This window comes from Meleagris gallopavo, chromosome 14 (assembly GCF_905368555.1).
Source record: "Meleagris gallopavo chromosome 14, MGAL_WU_HG_1.1, whole genome shotgun sequence".
Taxonomy (NCBI): Eukaryota; Metazoa; Chordata; class Aves; order Galliformes; family Phasianidae; genus Meleagris; species Meleagris gallopavo.
In genome coordinates this window covers 11,568,376-11,589,099 of record NC_139417.1, presented here as the reverse complement: position 1 = coordinate 11,589,099, position 20,724 = coordinate 11,568,376, and the positions used below count along the sequence as shown (strand labels likewise).

The window sequence follows — 20,724 nt, the reverse complement described above, 5'->3', positions numbered from 1 at the left end:
GAACGGCGCGTGCGTCACCCTGAGGCGAGGCCCGAGCGGGAGCGGGCACGGGGGCGCGCGGGGACAGCAGTGCGCGTGCGCGGCGGGAGCCGAGGGCGAGGCGGGACGTTCCCGCTCGGTCCGGCTCCGTGCGCTCGGTGAGGCGGCCGAGGCTGAGGCCGCTCGTCGTGCATCAGCTGCCGCGGTGGAACTGACGGTGAGAGATGTTTGTCCAGATGTTCTACCTCGTGGAAAAAGTGATCTGGTCCTGTTCGTGGGCAAAAAAGGCTGAAAAGCTAAACCGCAGCCTGGAGTGTGGAGGTTCAAAGTGCTTTTGTGTGACGCTTGCAAATCTGACCTTTAAATTACCTTTAGAACAAAATGACGGCTTTTGCGTGGTAAAAGAGTAAGTATGAAGTGTGGAACTGTGGGAACTCCTGCTTCCCCAGGATGCTGGGCACAGGGCAGTGTGTAGCAGGAGGGCGGTTGGTCACCGCTTCCTGCAGGTGTGACCCCAGACACCAATCGCATTTCCTTCTGCTGACCTGCAGGTCTGTGATCACAGAGGTGCGGCAGGAGGGGAAAAGGAGGCTTTCATGGAAACACAGAACACATTGGGTTGGAAGGGACCTTAAAGATCCAGGTTCCAGCCCCGTGCTGTGGGCTGTTGCCACACCTTGGTTTCCCAGCAGAGTTAAGGCATTCGTACAACCAGTAAGCTCCAGAGAAGTGAACGAGTCTTTGTACCCTTTGGTACAACCCGTAATATCATCACCTGCTGAACACAGAGCACCTGAGAGCATTAAAGATGTAGGGTTCTGAAAGGTGAAACACCTCGTTAATCCCTTACATACATGAGCTTTGGAGATTCCTATTCCTGTGTTGCTGCTAAATGTGTTTTATTCTGATTTTCTCTTGTTTGTACAAAACCCGCCATGTGGTGCTGCTGTTTGCTGATGTGCCCAGAGGAAGGCAACTGGGTGTGTGGCATGGAGCTCTCAGAATCTGATATTATTGGAAAGCTGGTCCTGGAAGAAAATAGGCCTGTGCAAACATGAGGGGGATGATAGGGATGCTGGCTCAGTGACGCCACTGCATGTTGTCATTGTAAATGTTTTTATTTTGTTCTTCCTTTGTTTCAACAATAAAAGGGCAGGAATTGACTTGTACACAAAATTTCACTTAGAAGCCCAAAATTGTCTGAGGCTATTTATTGTGATTTGGTTTTGTTTGCATTTGCATTGTTTGCATTTGCCAAAAGGTTCCCCTGCTTATCCGGATGGTTTTACCACAATCCCACACAAAGATTTTCTCTTCACTCTGTCACTGTTGCACAAAGGGCACAACTGAGGATCCAAGACCACCACAATTCAGTGCTTCTTCTGACTTGATTTTCTGTGAGGAAGGCCAATTGGAAATCTTGTGGCTCTTATTACAGCACCCAGGCTCTGTTAAAAGGTTTTCTTTGTAATATGTCTTCTGGGCTTTTATGCCAGAAAAATTACCTCATGTATCTGTATAAAATGAATGAATTAAAAACGAGCACAGGAGGTGGATTTGTCACACTGGTTTATCTGGAGGTTTAGTATGAAGCTGCTTCTCCTAATATCTATTGTGTTTTTTTTACAGCAGCCACAGCAGTTATGTCCCTTTTCAAGAAAAACAATTAATTCTTTCTTTTCATTTGTCACTGCTACCATATTATTTCTCTGACAGTCTCAAACAATACAGCAGCACGTTTCAACTGCTCAGTATATAGGAAATTTTAAAAATACTGTAAAAAATGAATGGATGCTGTAAGAAATAAAAAACATTGGTGAGTAATGAAGAAAGAACGTGTAATTCTAAGGGAATACAATTATTTTTCCTTCCCCCTCTATTCACAAAAGCCAGTCACATGACAGTTCCCTGCTTTTGGCATTAGTCAGCTGCTGTATTAGCTTCTAACATTTGTTGATAATTTTCTCTCATTTGTGCCTGTGTGTATAAATCTGGTTATTTACATGAAAAAATGTGCTGCCAGTAAATATTGTTATGTCCCTGAAGAGCTACATTGTGTTAGCCTTCTGATATTTATATGTCCACATACAACTAATCAGCTTCAGTAGAACGTAAACAGTAGATGTCTGTTAGCCTTCTTGTGAAGGTCAGGGGACAAAATAAAAAGCATCAAGGTCACCTGAAGCAGTTTCAAGCTTTTTTATGCCATACTTTATCCTATTCCTTTATATACTTTTTTTTCTTTTGGTGAGGATCTGAACTGATGGCACTTAAAGGCAAGAGATTTGTTTGTGAACAATTGTAATGCTGCCTGCTGTGCATACACATAGTTCACATTAAGCTTTCTTTCATCCTAAATTTGCATTCCTTGTTTTAATCATTACTGTAATAAGCATCTGCATAAAAAGAATGCTAGAAAATAAGTTAGGAAATGCACTTGCAATTGTAGTATGATCCTTTTTATAATAACATCTTTAATTCGTGTAGCATGACCAATGCAATTCCTTTCCCCTGGCTTTGTAGTTTATTCAGCTCTTGGTATGGAATGAAAAAGAATTCTGTAATTGATGAAGCTGATCCCCACAGTATTCTTACCAAAAATATGTGTATATTTAGAATCATATTTAATATTGCTACTTCGTTAGTATCTGAGAATGAGCCAACTCAGGATATTCTGATTCTGTGACTCTATGCCTATATTTATACTGTATCAATGCTGCTAAATTTTGAGGTCTCTTCCTTGCAGTTTACCTGTCCTACCTGGTCTTACGTGGCTTTGATGCTTGCAGTGGTACTATGGTGGAGCTTCAATGCTTGTCATACCAGCAGGAGCAGCAAAGTTGAGAGTGTAAAAACAAAACAGTCTCTAATTCTGCACTGGGTAAATGATCAAATTAATCCTCCAGACTGGCTCTCGAAAAGTAAAATAAATCCCTTTATGACAAGTAATAATTTACTTCTCGCAAACCTTTCAACACCAAGCAGAACTCAGACACTGCATAAACATATGGACATCTTGGATTAATTATACATGCCTTCAAATTCCCCTACAAGTAATTCAGCACAAGGATGATGCAAGAACACGCTAAATATTCTGATGGTTGACATTAGAAAATGTATTCTCTTGTTCAAGGGAAGCTGGGTTTGTTACCATGAGCATAGCTTTTGCATGCTGTAGGTGACACACTAGGAAGTTCTTTCAGACTGGCTATGGACCAAAGCAGTCCTAAACAAAAGGTGTAGGGCCTTTTACAAAGTGGAGTCCTGTCCTTGGCCTGCTGAATTGTGGAGTTCATTGTCATGGGATGCTTTTGACAGAAAAAGTGATGAGGAACAGGGTCAGCACTGGCTTTGAAATTCAGTGGTTGGTTTGATTTCCAATCATCTGTTAGTTTTAGGTGGAAGGAAGGATCATCCATAGTTACCTCACTGTGTCTTTCCAATCATCTCTGACTAACCGTTATTGGGACAGGTTATTAGGTCTGCAGTACCTTTGGTCTGACCCACTTCGAGCTTCTGAATTACTCTAGTCAAAGTTCAGAGCATCTTAACACCACAGCTGCCATTTTTGTGCTTTGTCCTACACCACTGCTATTCATTAGCAAGTCCTAGAAGAAGTAACCTAGAAAAGTCATATAATCCTCTCTTTAATAAGTTTTAAATCACTCTTCCCAGATTTACCAAATGCCTGTGAGTACAAGCATTGCAAGATTTCCTGAGTAATGCTTCTTTGTCTGCTTTACTGGCTGCTCATTGATTCTATAAACCTTGAACTTGTCTTTCTTCAGTCTTCTCCAAATTAAGGCACTGAAGTCTTGCTGGTCTCTCCTCCAAAGTCAGCCTGCTTTATCCCCGTGATCACATTAAATACTTTTTCTATCTGCTCAAATTTTACTGTGCTTTTCATGCTCACACTCTGGTTTTCACATCTCAAAATCAGGACTCACCAATGCTTTTCATAGCAGAAAAAATTTTTTATCCTCTCCAATACTTTTTATTGTTTTTATTGTTAGGGATGGTTGGGGTTTTTTTGGGGGGGGGGGAGGGGAGGCGGGCTGCTATATCGTAATATATTGAAGGTATCCCTAATTTTAGGCATAAAAAAAATAAAATTCCCTCTTACTTCAGTATGTTTCTCAAGTGGTTTATCAACCTATTTTTTTAAAATGTACAAGTAGGTTTCCCTTTTATATTTTATACATTTAATATTCAAACCTTGGTTGGTTGTTTTTTTAAAGTGCTCTACCCACTGCTTTCTGCTGTCACTGTAAATGTGAGTATACATTAATTGTGCATAATGTACACAACACGGAGCTGTCATCTTAGCACAGGATCTAATGCAAACAGAAGAGCAATTCTGGGCTTAGCGACCAGGATGCAGAGATCCTTCAAAACAATACACAAGAAAAACCAGCTTCTCCTGCGTCTGTTTGGTTTTGTTCCTAGGAAAATACTAAAGCTAAGAAACCAGAGCTTTGATACTCTAATGAGCCAGTTTGCTTGTGGCAGTAAGCGAGATTCAATATACATTTTTTCTTGTTGGCTTCTAAAATGAGTAGAATGAGTGCTGTGTAGTCAAATAAATGAGACAAAACTGTCTATCACTAGTACCAAGGCAGGAGAAAAAAAATCAGCCTTTGGAATAAGTGTATATAAACATTTGTTTCAGCTAAAATATATTACTTTGCTACTAACTTTAATCAAACAAACATATTTTGGATCATTCTTGCAAAGACAATATGCTGCATTCATTGATAGTTCTCAAAGGATCAAGGTAGGAGAAGCATCTGTATAAGTTTCCAGATTTTCATTGACATAATTTGGTTTCTGTGCACTGCTAACACTGATTCTGGTGTTAACAATTACATTTTTTCAGGTGGTAGAAAAAATCAGTTTCGAAATACCTGATTTTGTAAAACATTTCTCCTGACATTACCTTGATATAGAAAGAAATGCCTCTGAGTATCAGTTGTGTCATACATACATAAGATATAAATGCCAGATGGATGAATCTAGATAAAAGTACTCTGTGACATAAGACACAGAAGGCAACCATGTTGGTTAAAGTACTCTGAAGAACACTACTTAGCAGTTGTAAAGTTGGTGATTTCCATATCAGAGAAGCTGTAAGCAACTGTAGTCCGATCTGCAAACAGCAAACATGTAAATAAGAACTTAGCTAATCATTTGGTTCTCCTGAATACAAAGTGAAAACTGCACCCACTTTGGTTGTACGTTAGTCCCTGTTCCTAGCAAAGAAAACATTATATGCAGAACTCTCCAGTGAAGTTGGAATAAATTCTGTGCAGAGGGAGATAGTGGAAATAGCAGTCAGTCACAGGGTACCCCTCACCCTGCTGCAACGGTTATGCAGTGTTAGCACACACAGACGTTGCTACTGAATAGAGATAAAAGATTTGTGGACTGTTTTAAGAGAAGACAGCTAATTAGCTGGCCTGTATTTTGTTCAAAAACTGAATCTGAAGTATTGGCTTCTATCAGCGTTTGTCAGCAAACCCTCCTCAAACAGTTTTGTTGGGATACAGGATACAAAAGAACTCTACAATTTATTTCATTCTTGAGCCTTTGCTTACCAACCTGGGATTGTCTTTATGCCCATTCTTGTCCCATCCCTCATCTTCTCACATTTCTACCTTGCACAGTTCACATTACCAGCATTTCCATAAACAGCATAGTACTTCAGACAGGTTTCTGTCTGTCACTGTTGCTATTCTTATACCATCCATTGTCACTTTTATCCATTAAATATGATTAACCATTTCTCTGCTACACAGATACTTTTGCATTTTTCCATTTATTATCTTTCTACACTACTTTCTTGCCAGTTGCCATTTCTAAAACTTCATCTGCCAGGTAGACCCCAAATACATAGCCTATTCCTTGCCCCTTTTGATCAGCTGCTCTTATATGGCAGATTGAGCCTCCATTCAGGATGAGCCTGGGGCTCTTTCCCCCTTCTTCGGTTAGGAGTCACAACACCTCTGCTCTTTGGCCTCATTTTATGTTGTCTGCAAGAGGAAGGCAATTAACAAATTGCACTGTTCCTCCTGTTTTGTGCCCACAGATCTGCACCATGCATACAACTGCAGTACATGAAGATGGCATAGTACTGTGTTGCACAGCATGTGAAGGGTGCATTTTATCAGTCCTTCCAGCTTAGTACAGCATATTTACTAATTCCAGGTATTAAAATTGCTGTATTAAATGTAAGTTATAACAGTAATAAATGAGGCTTTATCCACCAGATCCCCAGCATTTTATATTTTACTCTGAAAATCTTTTTACGAGCCCTATTACGTGTTAGCACTTATTTTGATTAAACTCATAGCACAGCATGCAGGTTAGTTAACCAGTGCTCCAGAGCTCCATTCAGTTTTAGAGTAAATTAGGAAGCACTTCCCATCGCGTTTATCTGCCATTCTCCACACGCTGTGCTTGAGCATACATTGTAAAAATGGTAATAGAGGATTATTCATCTCCAGGGAAGATACTGGCAATGTGAAACATTTCTCTTCTAGGCTGTTTTTGTTTTTTTTTTTTCTTTCAATTTAGTTTAGATTCTTGAGTTTTAAAAATGTATTTGATGTTTGACTGCATTTTCAATGTCTGCATTAAAGGAGCAGGTGACCTCAGCTTCCAACCCAGAGGACTATAAAGCTGCCTCACCATGTTAAACTCCTTATTGTGAATCTCAGCAAAAAACTGATTGGCTTATAGGCCTGAAAATGCTTGCTGCTTCAACAATTGGAGTCAAATCCTGCCTGTAGCAAAAGGTAATTTGATGAGTGTTGCTTGTAGAATGCCTCTCCTGCATCTTTTTCTGATTTTCATCCCTAAGGTTTTCAGCCCAAAAGAGTTGTGTTTGAAAAAGATGAAGAGAAGAATTTGGTTTTAGGGAATGCAACGAGACAGTGCTTTATTAAATCTGGTTTGACGTGTCTCTGCATTGACATCTAGCGTCCATGCAGAAAGATCTTTAGATTACTCACACCCATATTGGCAGTATTTATCTCTAAACTTTTTAAGATTTCTCCATGTGTAGCTATTGTTAATAGTAAGTCTTAATACCAGGTCAGCCAGGAAGTGATACCAATGGGGAAAACACAAGAATCCTCCTACACTTAACATTCTGTGTTATGCAGTGACATCTATATATTTTTGTGTTCCAGAGTTCTCCAGAAACTCAAAAAAATACGATCCTTTTTAGTTATCTTGTGAACATCTGCAAAATACTTTTAGTCTGTTATCTTCTCTCAGAGCATACAGCAATTGTGAATCAGTATTCAGTACAGATTTTATGAAGTACTGTAGTTCTGTCATCAGATATTACTCTTTTTTTCATTAAGCAAGAATTTCTTTCAGTGATAGAGGGCTGTGTTAAGCCCTGTGTTCATTAAACTCCATCGCATCCCTAAGAGCTGTATAACAAAGAACTCTTCTTATCTACTTTTATCTTCACAATGATAACAAGTTATTTTGCTATTTGTCCAGAATGCGGTAAAAATTCAAAGCTGCTATAAAAGAATTTGCTTATGCAAAATGTTGAATAGTAGCAGCAAGCAATTAGTTGTGCTGCTGCTGTTCACTTTGCTTCAGAAGGAACTTATATTGGGATAGCACACACAACAGTTACACTGGAATCCTAGATCCACCGTGGCAGACCCTAGGCCAATGTGGAAAAAGCCATTTCCTATTCTGAAAACTCCCTGTAAGTTCATATTTTAACCATATCTATCATCAGGATCCATTTTCAAAAAAAGTTATTTGAAATATATTACTTTACAAGAGCTTAAAAAGTAATATTTGATACATTATCTCTTCAATCATGTGAAGAAAATCCTTCCTATTAAGAACTTGCTATCAAAATTTGTAAATTCATGTATGGGCACTAGCTGCAGATTTATTTAGCAAACTGGTATGGTGGGATCATTGACTTTCACTTTCAAAGCACCAGAGGGCTAAAATCTGCAAGAGCCTGGGACTTGCTCTGCCATTTTATAATGATGTCAGAGCGAGTTGGTGGCTAGGATTTCTTACATATATCTATATTTTGTTGATCTTGTAAACGATGAAGTTGCAGCACCATCTTTCTCCCTCCAAGACTAGCTTACAGTGCAGGTACAGATCTCACCCTCTGAGCAGGGAAATGCTTTCTGTTTCTCAGCAGCAAGCCCTCTAGCAGCTAGAGTACCCTGACAGGCTGTGATAGAAAGGTCCTCCAGTCTTTCAACCAACAAAATTTGGTGGTTAATTTGTCTTTATTGACAGTCTGAAGCATAGCAGGTGACAGCCATTAACACTGCTTCCAAATCATTAAGAGTAGTGCAGCAGCCTTATTAGAGCCAGCTGGATTTGGAAAGAAATGATTTATCGAGGAAAGTGATCTGAAAATTTCAGTTAACTAAAAAAGAAGAAACCTCTTTTTGTATTTTTGCAGCTTCAGGAGAAAAGTAGGACAAGTCCAAGGTGCACACAGGGTACAGCTCCTGGCCAAGACTGACTGGGTGGCTCTAAGGGACTTGTGGGCTCCATTGTTTCCTGGCTGGTTTTGTGTTTAGCCTTCTAGCCAGCCTTGTCTCAGTATCTCTTAAGTTTAGAAGAGCTCTCTCTTGTTTTGGTGATACCTGGCACAACAGGACATTTCTGATGTACAAATAATGAAGTGTGCCTTGCAGAAATGGGAAACTTCTGCTGAGAAAGAGCTAGAACAGCCTTTAACCTTTTTTTCTGAAGGTCAGAAGAGGGTGATAAAATATTTCCCACACTTTCTGGAAGAGTACTCTTTATCAGTTTCTGTGGATCTGTGTCAAATATTTACTCTCTTCTTCCTTTCAGTGTTATATTAACTTAATTACCTGTTATGTTAGCCCAACTATCAGAGAATCTGTACTAAAATTACCTGCTGAATCAATAGGTCCAGAAGAAAACTGACACCATCATTAAAAGTCTCCTACTTAGAGTACTCATAATTTACCTCTATGTGATCAAGAGCAGCAAAGGAATGTGACAGTGATTTCATTCAGACCTGTGGGTACTGACAAAGGCTTTAATCTGAAACTGCTTTATAGTGAGAATTACAAATACACATTTGTATCTATCCTTGTTACGATCCATCAACCACCCTAACTTCTGAGCCCTGGCACTCAGTGCTTCTAGCAAGGCCAGATCCTGGCTCCATGCTGTCTGTGGAAGGCAGCAGTGGCTGCAGCTGGAAGCATCGCGTTGCTGCAGCAACACATCACCCCTCCAGGGACCACGTTGCCTCGGCGACACCAGGTGAGCAGATGCTGCCAGAGCAAATTGTCTCGAGGCGGCTACTCCCAAAAAGTGGGGCAGCCTTGGCCTTTAGGGGAGGAGGGTCAGTGAGCAGGGATGGGTGGCCCCTCTGTGTGACTGTTCATAGCCTGGCTTTGGATGAGGAGTCTGACCGATGTGTGTTTCCTTGCAGATGGTGACATAGGGCTACTGCCAAAAGGAGCTTACTGTTTAATGTGTTAAGATAAGACAGCAGGAAGGACAATGTCAGCAGGAGGGGATTAGCTGAAGAGAGAAAGTGCTGAGGCCATCATTCTTGGTTTGTATAATCAGGACCTGCAAATGTATTGCAACATCAGAAATAATTGGAGAGCAATGTCTCTTGTTACACGATGCATCTATGAATGGAGGTAGTCATGTACATTCATTCTAGAATAGTCAAGTATTGCATTACGGTGGATAAACATTGCCAAGTGTCTTGTAGGCAGAGGATTAAATATCGATTTACAAAGGCAAATACCTCTGTTAAGATTGTTAGACATAAAACCTCCCACCCAGGTGACTGTAGGCAGTCCAGCAGTCAGATCCAACTGGTAGGAAAATGGTGACAGGTTTCTATGAGGCCAGAGGTCCTTTATCACAACTGTGATCAGCACCAGAATTCATTCTGTGGATTTCACTGGAGCCACCTGTGTAATTGCTAATAAGAGAAAAGGGTTCAAAGTCTGATGCATAGACAGACATTAGTTATCCATGGCATTTGAAGAGCAATTTGGAAAACAAGAAGACCATCTTAAAGGGCAGAAGAATTTGCACAGAAAGACAAGTAATTTTCTTATCACTTATCTTTTCTTGTAGGAATCTTTTCTCCCTTCACACTGTTGGTTTGAGAAGCCTCTTGCCTACTGTAATTAGCTCTTGAATAAACAGCATATTTTGAACACAAGCCTCTGTGTCCTGTTTTTGTGTGTTAGCTATAATTAGGGTTTGATTACTTTGATTGGTTGTTCTTTTAATGCTTGCACTGATTCTTGCAGAAGAGCATAGCTTGCTTTAAGGTGTCTAGTGTTTCTTTTAGCTTCTAGAAACATCACTATATGCTGTAGCATAATGTCTCAGATGTATTAACTTACATGTTTAAAAGTAAACACTTTCTGTATTTATCATTGTAGCCTTCCTGCTTGATGTAGCCTTGTATTTCTGATATTTAGCTCTAACCTCTGCACCCTTCTTTGTACATTTTCTGCAATACATTAGCTGCCTTTATTCTCACAATGAAAACTATGCTTAATTGTGTTTACAAAGGCTTCCTGAACTGTGAGAAGTGTTTCTCAGTGAGTGTGGTTTTGCATCATTTAGCCTTGAAAGGGTGCAGTTTTCCCTGACCTCTTGCTGTTTTTTCTCAGTGACTCTGGTAATTGCATCAGTAGTTTTGGGATTCACATTTTCCTTTTACATACAGGAAAGATCCAGCCTTTACTTACCCCCTCCCAGCTGAATCACAGTCCCCTCTTTTGCGAGCCTTCTCTGGCTCAGCCATACCGGCTTTTTAGCTTCTATGAATGCAAACTTGTTTCACTCTTGTACAAAATAAACTCTGCCACAAAGTTCAATTTTCTGGCTCATCATTTCACGTACTTTGCAGTGATTTTCTCTGTCTTCTCTCTATGCATCAAACGCATTTCATATCAAAATCCTTCATGACCTTTGTTCAGTTGATCGTTCACAGTCTGTCAGTAGTCGTTTATCCAGAGTAGTCCACCATCACCATTCCAGACAGCCATTTCTCCCCATCACAGCTGGTCAGTGCTCTCCTGAAGCACTTTCAGAGGCCGACATGCCTCACTGACTCTGTGCTCTCCCACCTGTCTGGGGTATTCATCTTTCCTGTGCCGTACTCCTAAACTTAGAAAGCCTCAGAGAGGAGACTTGTCTTTTGTTCTTCTCAGGGCACTGAAAAATGACAGCTCCCTAATTCTAATTAGGGATTCTAATGTCACCTTACAGCTGCTTTGTCCCCACACTGATGTTCCTCCACTTTATCGCTGTTAGCAAAGGAGTTCCCTTTCAAACGCACTGCAGTGATGTCAGTTCCCTGCTGCTTAATTTGCAGTCAGCAAGAAACTAGAGGCAACATGCAGACAAAAAAGGCAGTTTCTTATCTTTCTTCATACCCTTTTAAAGGTGACTTTTCTGAGTCACACCTAATGTAAACCATCTGAAAAAGATACAGCCTAAACCTATCTTATGGCTTAGAGAAACCTAAGAGATTGTTCAGTGTTTGCTACCACACACTACTGGTGTGTGTTCTTAAAATAAGCACCCTGTGAGTCAAGTCCTTCTTCAGATTTTGTAGAGTTCATTTCCCTTGTTGCCCATAGCCATCTTCAATATACAGAACACTGATTTGTCAGTGAAACAGCAAAATTGGAGGCAACGTTTGGCTCTTCGTTTGTGTTTACAGGAGAATCTGAGTGCAAGAGATATGCATTGTAGTTGTTCCTGTGTTCAGATTTAATGATATGAGAAACAAGAATGTAATTATGCCGTCTCACTCGATCTCTTCCCTATCTCTAAGTATTTGAGCTCTTTGAAATAAAAGCAAGTGATAATGCAGCTTTTCTGGCGGTTGAGAGCATCCCAGAGGCAGATGAGGAGTGATTCTGCCCAGATCATTCCGCACTGTGCAATTTCCATCTGACAACAGCTTCCTGCTGAGCCGTCTTTCGTGTAGAGGATCGTGGCCATCGCGAACAGTATTTTGAGTACCAAAAAATGATCCATGTTAGAAGCACAGTGTTTTCTGTTGGTTTTCTTTGTGTACTTGACAACCCAGTCAGATAGTGCTAGCTTCACTTTTTTCCCATGAACAGCTGGCTAATTTCTCCTTGTCTGAAATCAGTCTTAAGCATGCTACTAGACTTAGGGATGCAATGTTAAAATGAGGTTTGGCTCAGAGAGCAGCTATTCCTGTTTAGCTATTTGTTTTCTGTTTAGCTTTGTACAGCAAAGTGAACTCGCTTCACTTCTACTCTCGTCCCCTTTTAAAGCACAGTGCAGGGTTACATAAGATTTGCTGCCAAAGATTTCTGAAAACTGAAAACATTTAATAAGAAGAGTGTTTCAAGCTCACAATTTTGGTTGGCTGGAGACTTAAATGAAGACATAAGAAAGAGCAAAGGCAAGAAAGGAGTGGAAGACACAAAAAAGGGTCAGTTGAGCTGCCTGACACTGAGGAAGATGGCTTGAGCTGGCGCCTTATGGAGGCAACTCAGGGCTGCCAACAGTGAAAGTATCACTGAGCTGTGCTAGACCAGAGCAAGGAGCAATCTTAGTGAGCCTGAACTGCAGGGCAATGCTAGGAAGGCATAGCAAAACAAATCAATGAGAAAATAGTTCATTGACAAAATTGCTCAAATTAAGCAGGGAGGAAAGACACTGTAGTATATAAACATTTTAATTGCGAAGTTGTTTAACGTGAGACACAAAGACAGACTGTGAAATTTTCCACCTAAGGACAAGGATATGAAATTGTAAAAAAAAAGAGAGAAGAGTTTATCTCAAAAGCAACGTGCTGCTGTTTTCTCAAGACCTTGCTGCTAAACTTTAAAAGAAACACTGTGGAAACAAAGTGATTCTCAAGAAGGGAGAAATCTTCTACAAAAGAATAGTGTTGTAAATCATCTTTCAATTTTCAGTATTTGTTTTACCTAGTTAGAGAATTTAAGCAAGGGAAAAATGCATTCTAGCTGAGCTGATTGGGATCAAAATCCAAAAGTCTCAGATGTGCCAAAGAATAGTCCAGATAGAGAAGCCAACAATTAACCGATGAAAAAAAAAAAAAAGCATGGCAAAGTGAAAAGTGGAGGGGAAGAAAAGGACAAAAGATTGGAAAATGTAATTGCATTAGCAGAAGTACAGCCAAAGTAGATGATTTGAACGTGTGAGGAACAACCCAAAATGTTGTATGAGAGTGAGGTTTTCTTGGGAGTTAGCAAGTATGAATCATTGCACAGTGACAGTGTTGGCACTTAGAAAGAAAGCTGCATGAAGCTTGGTTGAGTTTTCTATTTATTTAAAAGAACGGAGAAGAGAGATGGAGAAGATAAGCTGGCAGGAAAGGTAAGGAGGAATAACTGAATCCTCATAAAGCTCTCGGAATGAGCTGAGTCTGCGCAATGAGAAATGTTTCCAGGACCAGAGGGCAGCTGCTGCTGCTTGGGCGACGAGGAGCTGAGCACCAGAGCCCAGGCTGCCACAGCTGAGGAGATCCCTGCAGCCCTGGGGAAAGGGCAGCCCCTCTGCACAGGGCCTGGCACCGCCAGCAGCGCAAGTAACACATCTGCAGCTTTTTGAAAAACAAAATAATTATTCATTTCCTTTAAACGGAGATATTTGAAGATCAAAGAACTAAACAACGAAAGGCAGAAATGACAAAAATAAAAACAATCCACCTCTGTTATTTCACTTCAAGAAAGCAAGGGATCAAGTGCTAGACATGAAAGGCCTGTTTCAGCAGCTATTTTCTTCACCTAAAGCAAAGGGGGAGCAGTGCAGTCTTCATTAAATATGCATCTTTTCAGACTGAAGCTGAATATAAGAAGAAGCGACGGGTTTTCATTTTAAAGGACACAGTAGCTTGCTGAGTTATTCACATCACAGTGTTTGGCTTCTTCTCACAACCAAAGGCAAATAGTTAAATGTAAATTAACTGTTAAATGTATTTTTAAATATTCTGGTACCTCAGGTAAGGTAGAAATCTTAATGGCATCTTCAACTGTATGTATTTTTACAGGAAAAGATCCAATAAGGTAAAATAGATAAGGCAACAAGCACCCACTGTATTGGCAGTTCACACTCTCAGGCTGCTGAGAGCTGTTCTCAGAGAAATGAGATTACATTTTGCTTGCACCCTTATCATATATATTGTTATCATATATATTGTAACAGATTTCTTTAAATTTATATTGAAATAAATTTGGGAAGAGCTACTTGAACAGGAGAAAAATGATGACTGAGCCTTAGGAGCAGTATTTGATAGCTAGAAGTCTCAAGAATACTCTCTTGAAAATTAATACTTTGGTTGCTGCAAAGAGTCGCAGAAATTGAAGACTGCTCAGTGCTTTCAGCAGAAATGGAAATTTTGTTGTAGATTCTGTATTTATGAAAAGACATCATTTAAACAATACCGAGTGCAAAGAAGGTCTTGGGAAAAAAAGGTCATAAGGAATAAGTAAAACAAGAGCAGTAGATGTTAATGTGTTGTGGTTTACAAATGTAAGATCTAGTGACCACAAGGGATTGTGTCTTCCTAGCTGAATTCTCCCAAGTACTTAAAATCCTTTGAGAGGTAGTTGCATTCACACCCTGTGTGCAATGTGCTGCCATGTGAAATGGAAGTACTTTTCTCTGTTCTCCTGTTCCCCTTTGTGGTATCTTAGATAGTCTCGTACTCTGGCAGAGCCAGATCCCACTACTGAATCCTGGGATGTTTATATTTCTTTCTGTCCACACTATATCCATAGCTGTAATTTTTTAACTGGGTTTAAACAGAGATCAAATTGAATTCACTGAGGCTTGGCAGATGCCAGGAAGTGCCCATAAAGTACTTGCAGCCGTTCATGGTGCCAGATCACAGAGAAAGGTTTCTCTTAACATTTGACAAAGAAAAGTCTGTGAAGGACTGGAACAGAAGTTCCTGTACGAAGTCCTCTCCCAGGTGAACCTTCCTCCTCTGTCCTTTCAATGATTAAATGATACAAACAAAACCCAGACAAAGCTGTCCTGGGGCCAGGGAAAGCCATCTGTGAGTCTATGAGCTCACTACCTACGACAACTTGAAAGCATCTATGTACCTAATGAAAATGGATTTCCTGTTTTTATCTCCATGATCATCTAGGTGGGGTTCTGTACTGCAGTTAACCCTCACATTTTCTTAAAACAAACATCACAGGAAACCATTGGTTTTGAAAACATCCTCTTTTCAAAGTAAATTTTGGCAAATTTCAAAAGTTCCATGGTTACCACAGTACTTCCATCAGAAAATACTCATGATCAAACAGTTAGCAGATCTCAGGTTTCAGAGAATCTAGAGCAGCCATATGACATATGGTGAGCCACACCATAAAAGGGAAACTAAACTGAAAAGTCAAGGTGAGTATTTTCCATGGATATCTCACTTCAACATCTTATAATTATTCTGAATAAAGCTTTAGTGGGTGAGCTGAAGTGTGATCAAAAGGAATATGAATTAAGAAAAAGACTCTAAATAACAGTGGGCTGGGCATTGTAAATATTGCCATTACTACCAATGGAGTTAGAATAGAGAACAATGGGTTGGGCATTATTTTGCTCAGAAAAACACCAGTTGTTTATTGATGGTGTAAATGTTGCTAGGTTACCTTCAGCAAAGAATACTCTGTCAATTTAGTAAGAGTACTTCTTAGCAGATAATTTGAATTTATCAGAAATGATGGACCAGGAAGTTTTCGTTATAGAAGTACCTATAGAAGACAGAATGTTGGCCAACTACTCAATCAGAAAACTTTTAAAGCATATTTAAAAATCAATACCAATTTTAATTAATCAACTTGGTCAGTTCCCAAGGGAAAATATTACAAAACAAAATAGAAAATGTCAATATGGCTGTATAGAAACTGTGACCTGGAATACAGTTCGCACAAGAAATACAAAAAAAAAAAAAAAAGAGAGAGAGGGGAAGATCATGGCTTTGTACAAGGAGAATTTAAATAAGAAAACCCAAAAGAGAAAGGCCCAGAAAATCACAAACTATTTCAGAAAAGATGAAGGAGAAACATGCTAATATTTCTTATGATACAAGATTTAAGGGACATCTGTGAAATCAGCATTCAGCCAATCTAAAAGCAGCACACAATTGAAGACCACAACTCGCTGTTACTGGATACTGTAGAGACCAAAACCAGAAAGGTGCCCAAAAGGTGGCTAAGCTGAAAATGAGGCCTAGAGTACCAGAATGGAAAGGCACAGCTGCAGTGTCTAGCTCGATACCTCCCTCAAATGTGGATGTGGCTTGGCAGAAGTGGAGGTGCAGGCTGGGGAAGTATAGTGCACTGTGTTCCCTTGTTCCTCCTCTAGCTGACTGCAGGCTGCGCTTTGGGCCAAGAGATTTCTGGTCTGATTAAGTAAGGCAGTTCCAGTGACACACTACGCTTTTAATTTTTCCAGAAAGAGTAATATTAGCCGTAATAAATTCTAGTTCACTAGGAAACAAAACTAAAAAGACAAGTTTTCCTTTTGTTTGCAGATTTCTCAAGAAAAGAATGTCTTCAGACTGTACCGTTGGAAAATGTAGATAGATTATGGAGGAAAAACATACTTTGATATGGAAAAGAGGCACAGTAACCTCACTTTCCTCAGATGATTCAACATGTCCTGAAGATAGTTGCTCAGTCCATCGAATGGCTCTGCCCCCTGCCTGTTTTGCTTATGCCCGAGCTGCTCTTTCACGAAGTGGTGAATGAGCCAGGCTTTGTGATCTAACTCACCAGGACTTTTCCCCACACACACCTCTACGAACTCTTGCTTCTAGACCATAAGACAAAACGTTTACTGACAACTGACAGCTGCTTGTGCACACAGTGGCTTCTCCACAGAACTGCACCACCAGTGCACAACTGCTGAACTGCAGGAGACCTAGTGAGAAATCCCCTCATTTGCCCCATCAGCATCAGCACTGCCTCCCAGGAGGAGGAAACCTTTGGCTCTGACCTTTCCAGGAATGGTTCACCTTGGGTCTGTGTTTGTTGTGCTGCTTTAGCAATTGCTGCTGCAATTCCCATGAAGGTGACAAATGCAGACACCCTCCATTCCATCTGTGTACTGCATGGGCCAAGTTCTGATAGAAAATGGAACGTGTTAGTTCATTTTGTGATTGTTGCTGAATGAAATCCCAGCAGTGACTCTGCTTTTGGAACAAGCAGTACTTATGACATGGGAGTGGTTCATTCCTTCAGCCATCCCGATAAGTAGGAAAATGGAGGGGGAAAAAAAGAAATTTTTCATCAACACAAGAAGTAATTTGTCTGTACCTCTCAAATGAGACACACATTTTGCACTGGTACTGTTATGCTGTGCCTCACCCATGACATTTCCTGAAGAGGCAGAGCCATCTCCAGCTCCTCATTGGCACAGATGAAACTCAACCTTGCAGACCCAACACAGCTTTTGCTGAATGGAAACAGTGTGTACCTGGGAAACAGACTTGGAAAGTCCTTCCTTCTGTGCCTGTGTTTGCTAGGGCCTGGTGGGTAAGTACAGAGACTTGCTGCTAGGAAAGCTGCACTAGTAGTTTCTGTCTTTACACCTTTCCCATCTCAGCAGCAGCTATAGCCAGCCCATTTCTCTGGGGTGCTGCCACTGACAAAGCAGGGGTAGGACCAGGTCCCCGTGTTCCCTCCTTTCCTACCTACTTCCTGGGGCAGCTTCAGCCTCCTTTCCAAGAGAAACCTCTGCTGTGAAAGCCTGAATTGAGCTGTATTACAAAAGCCTGTGGTGTCTTGCAACTAAGTATGCCTGCAGCTGCTGGGAAGTGAGGGAAGGGACTCTGAGAACAGCCAGTTCCCTTCTTTGGAGTGATCTCCCACCAGTTGCCAGTTCCTGAACTTTGGCTCAGGCCAGGAGGCAGTCAGCAAAGGAGATAATTGCCTGGCAGTGATTGATACAAAGTCAAGGGTGAGTGGGGAAGAATGAGCAGGGAGGGTTGTGTTTCAGAGAGATGTATTTTTGTTTAGCACTTGTCTATGCAGGCAGTTGCAGGCTTTTCTCCATCACATCAGCTTAAACTTGAGGAGAAGGACTCATTGTAATGTTATACCTTTTCAGCATTTCAGCTGGTTCTGCTGAAATCTATATGGAGATTAAAGATGAGAAGGGAAAGAAAATTGATTTTCTTACCTTCAGCCAGAACAGAGAAAAAGTATTCAAGGCTAAATGAAAGTTTAGAGTTTTTTTGGCTATACAAAGTGGAGAGGAAGGAGCAAACACCTGCCAGTAATAAATAACTATTAGGAAACTGTATTAGGAAATACTGCTATAAAGAAGTGCTGCTGCTAGGATCTGCTTTCAGCATTGGAGTATCCATAGCCAGGCAGCTCAACATTTATTTAGGTATCAACAGCTTGTGTGCAACGTCTCTCAAATGCAGAGCAGCAGCACTATCAGAGAAGCCAGCACTCAGCACTCTGACAAAGAAGCAGTCATTACAGAACAGAACATTTCAGCTTTCCAGTCACTAATACCTACAGTTAGCAATAGCATCATGTACTTTAGCAAATTTACATTCAAACTGTTATCTACAAAGGGAAATAAAGCTTATCTGTAGCCTTTTGCAGTAACTTTGATACTGATCTTTATAGCCATTCTTCCAGTAAGAGAAGCTATGAATTATAGACTGCTTAAACTAAACTAAATGTGGAGACGTTAGTAAAAGCACTATCTGTCCACTAACAAAGGTTTACATTTTTACCAGGTTTGGAGATATAATTGCCAAATTATATTGTTCTAACACTCTGAGCCAGAGCAAAATGTCCTCAGTTATGCACAAAAGTTGCTGCGCTAGAAATGTTTTTGGGTTTTTTTTGTCAAGACTGCAGTGTTAGGCAGTGTATTCTGCCCTGCAGCCCATTCCTTCACTGGGCTGCTTAATCAAGGCAGTCTACTGGACAGAAAGACAAAACATGGCATAAAACCAGGACATCAAACAGGTTCAGCCAGAATCAGGTACAGGGCCTTTGAGCAGGCAGTCAGCCCATCTGCACAGGTAGGACTACCAGTACTGTGTCCCAGGGACTGGGGCTGAGGCTGGGATCCTTACAGCCTTGCTTCCCAGCCTATGGGGGAGCTCACACCGCGAGGGAAGTAGCTCCTAGCAGTTCTCTAGGACAGAAGCAGAAGTCCCTGCGAAGCAGCTGCACAGGGGGCTGGGCCTATTTTCAAATGGGAGCAATTGAGGAACATTATTGAAGTTCTTCAGTGCAGAGCGTATCCAATGGCACCAGCAGCCTCTGACGGTTGAGCCAGCAGGCTTTTTTGTTCGCGGTCTGTAAAAGGAAGCAGCACTATGGCTGGAGCCCAGGTGTCATGAGAAGAACCTTCTCACACAGCACGAATGTGGTACATTCCTGCCCGGTGGCTGTGAAGCACCGGAAGAGACTATTTTGGCCATGCTGAAAGATTACTTGCTCTAGGACCAGTCCCAAAATACCAGCTACCAGTTTATTCTGGTTGTTGTTCCACAGCTGATGGCAAGAATGTCCTCTGCAAACCCAAGCCCCTGAGACCAGTGTGCAAGTCAGGAGTAATGTGGACTTATTCTTTCATGACACAAGGGGATCGAGTTAGGTATCATTAAAAACACAATAATGGAATATACACAAGTGCATGGGACCCCATGGGATATATTCACAACTACTGAGTGAACTGGCTGGTCATTCTTGGCTGTCTTTGAAAAGTTGCAGTAATCAGGGAATGTTCCTGAGGACTGAAAGAAAGTACATGTGAGCCTAATCTTCAAGAAAAGCAAGAAGAACAATCTGGGGAAATACAGCCTGGTAAACCCTACCTCAATCCCTGGGAAAGTGATGGGGCAGGTCCTCCAGGAAGTCATTTCCTTGGAAGGCCAAGAAGGTGAGTGAGAGAGCTGTCGGCATAGATCTGGAAGGGGGGATTTCAAGCCTGCTCAGCCTAGCAGCTTTTGATGATGAAATGACTGGCTCAGTGGATGACAGAGGCAGTCTCTTCCTAGGAGCAGTGGGCACAAATTGAAAACTGGGAAATTCTGTTTTAATGTAAGAGAAATTTATTTTGCTGTGAAGGCGATTAACACTGAAGCAGGTTGTCCAGAGTGGCTGCAGAGCCACTGTCCTTGGAGATATTCATAAGCCAACTGGAGGCAGTCCTGAGTAACCCTCTATAGTGGACCCAGTCCAACTTTCAACAATCAGATCTAAGGTCTGTCTATTCTTTCCCAACAAGCACCTGACAGTGGCCAACAGCAGATACTTCTGGAAAGAACCCAGGAAGTAAAGCACTCTGTGTGACTTCCCTAGTACGTACTCCCAGTTCTTAACAACCTGCAACTCAGGAATTTCTTGTGCAAGAAGTGATAGATAGCTGTATCGGTTCTCAGTAGTTCTTGAGCTTTTGAACAAACAAGCAGATGTGTCTGATCAGCCTACTTTAAACATTTCTCCTCCCACAGCTGTTGTTGCAAAGCAACCCTTCATTCTTGTTCTCCTTCTTCTGTATTTAACTTCACTAGAAATACCAAATGGAGTCGATCATATTAAACAAACAGTATTTCTTCATGCAAAATACAAAGCTCTGTAAAAACATCAGCGTGGGGATAGTACAATTAGGATAACTGAAATTGGAAAAAGAATCTGAAGTTCTTAAAAAATATGAAGCTACATTTAAAAGAAAGGTATTAAA

General features: G+C 40.9%; 1 long non-coding RNA gene across 1 annotated transcript in view; it reads left to right on the top strand.

Annotated features, from left to right (window-relative positions):
- Positions 1-42: 42 nt before the first annotated feature.
- Positions 43-20,724, top strand: part of LOC146543429 (uncharacterized) — a 28,939-nt gene continuing 8,257 nt past the window's right edge. The window contains exon 1 of the long non-coding RNA XR_014886260.1: positions 43-17,543. This is a non-coding gene — a long non-coding RNA (uncharacterized LOC146543429). The remainder of the gene's footprint in view (positions 17,544-20,724) is intronic.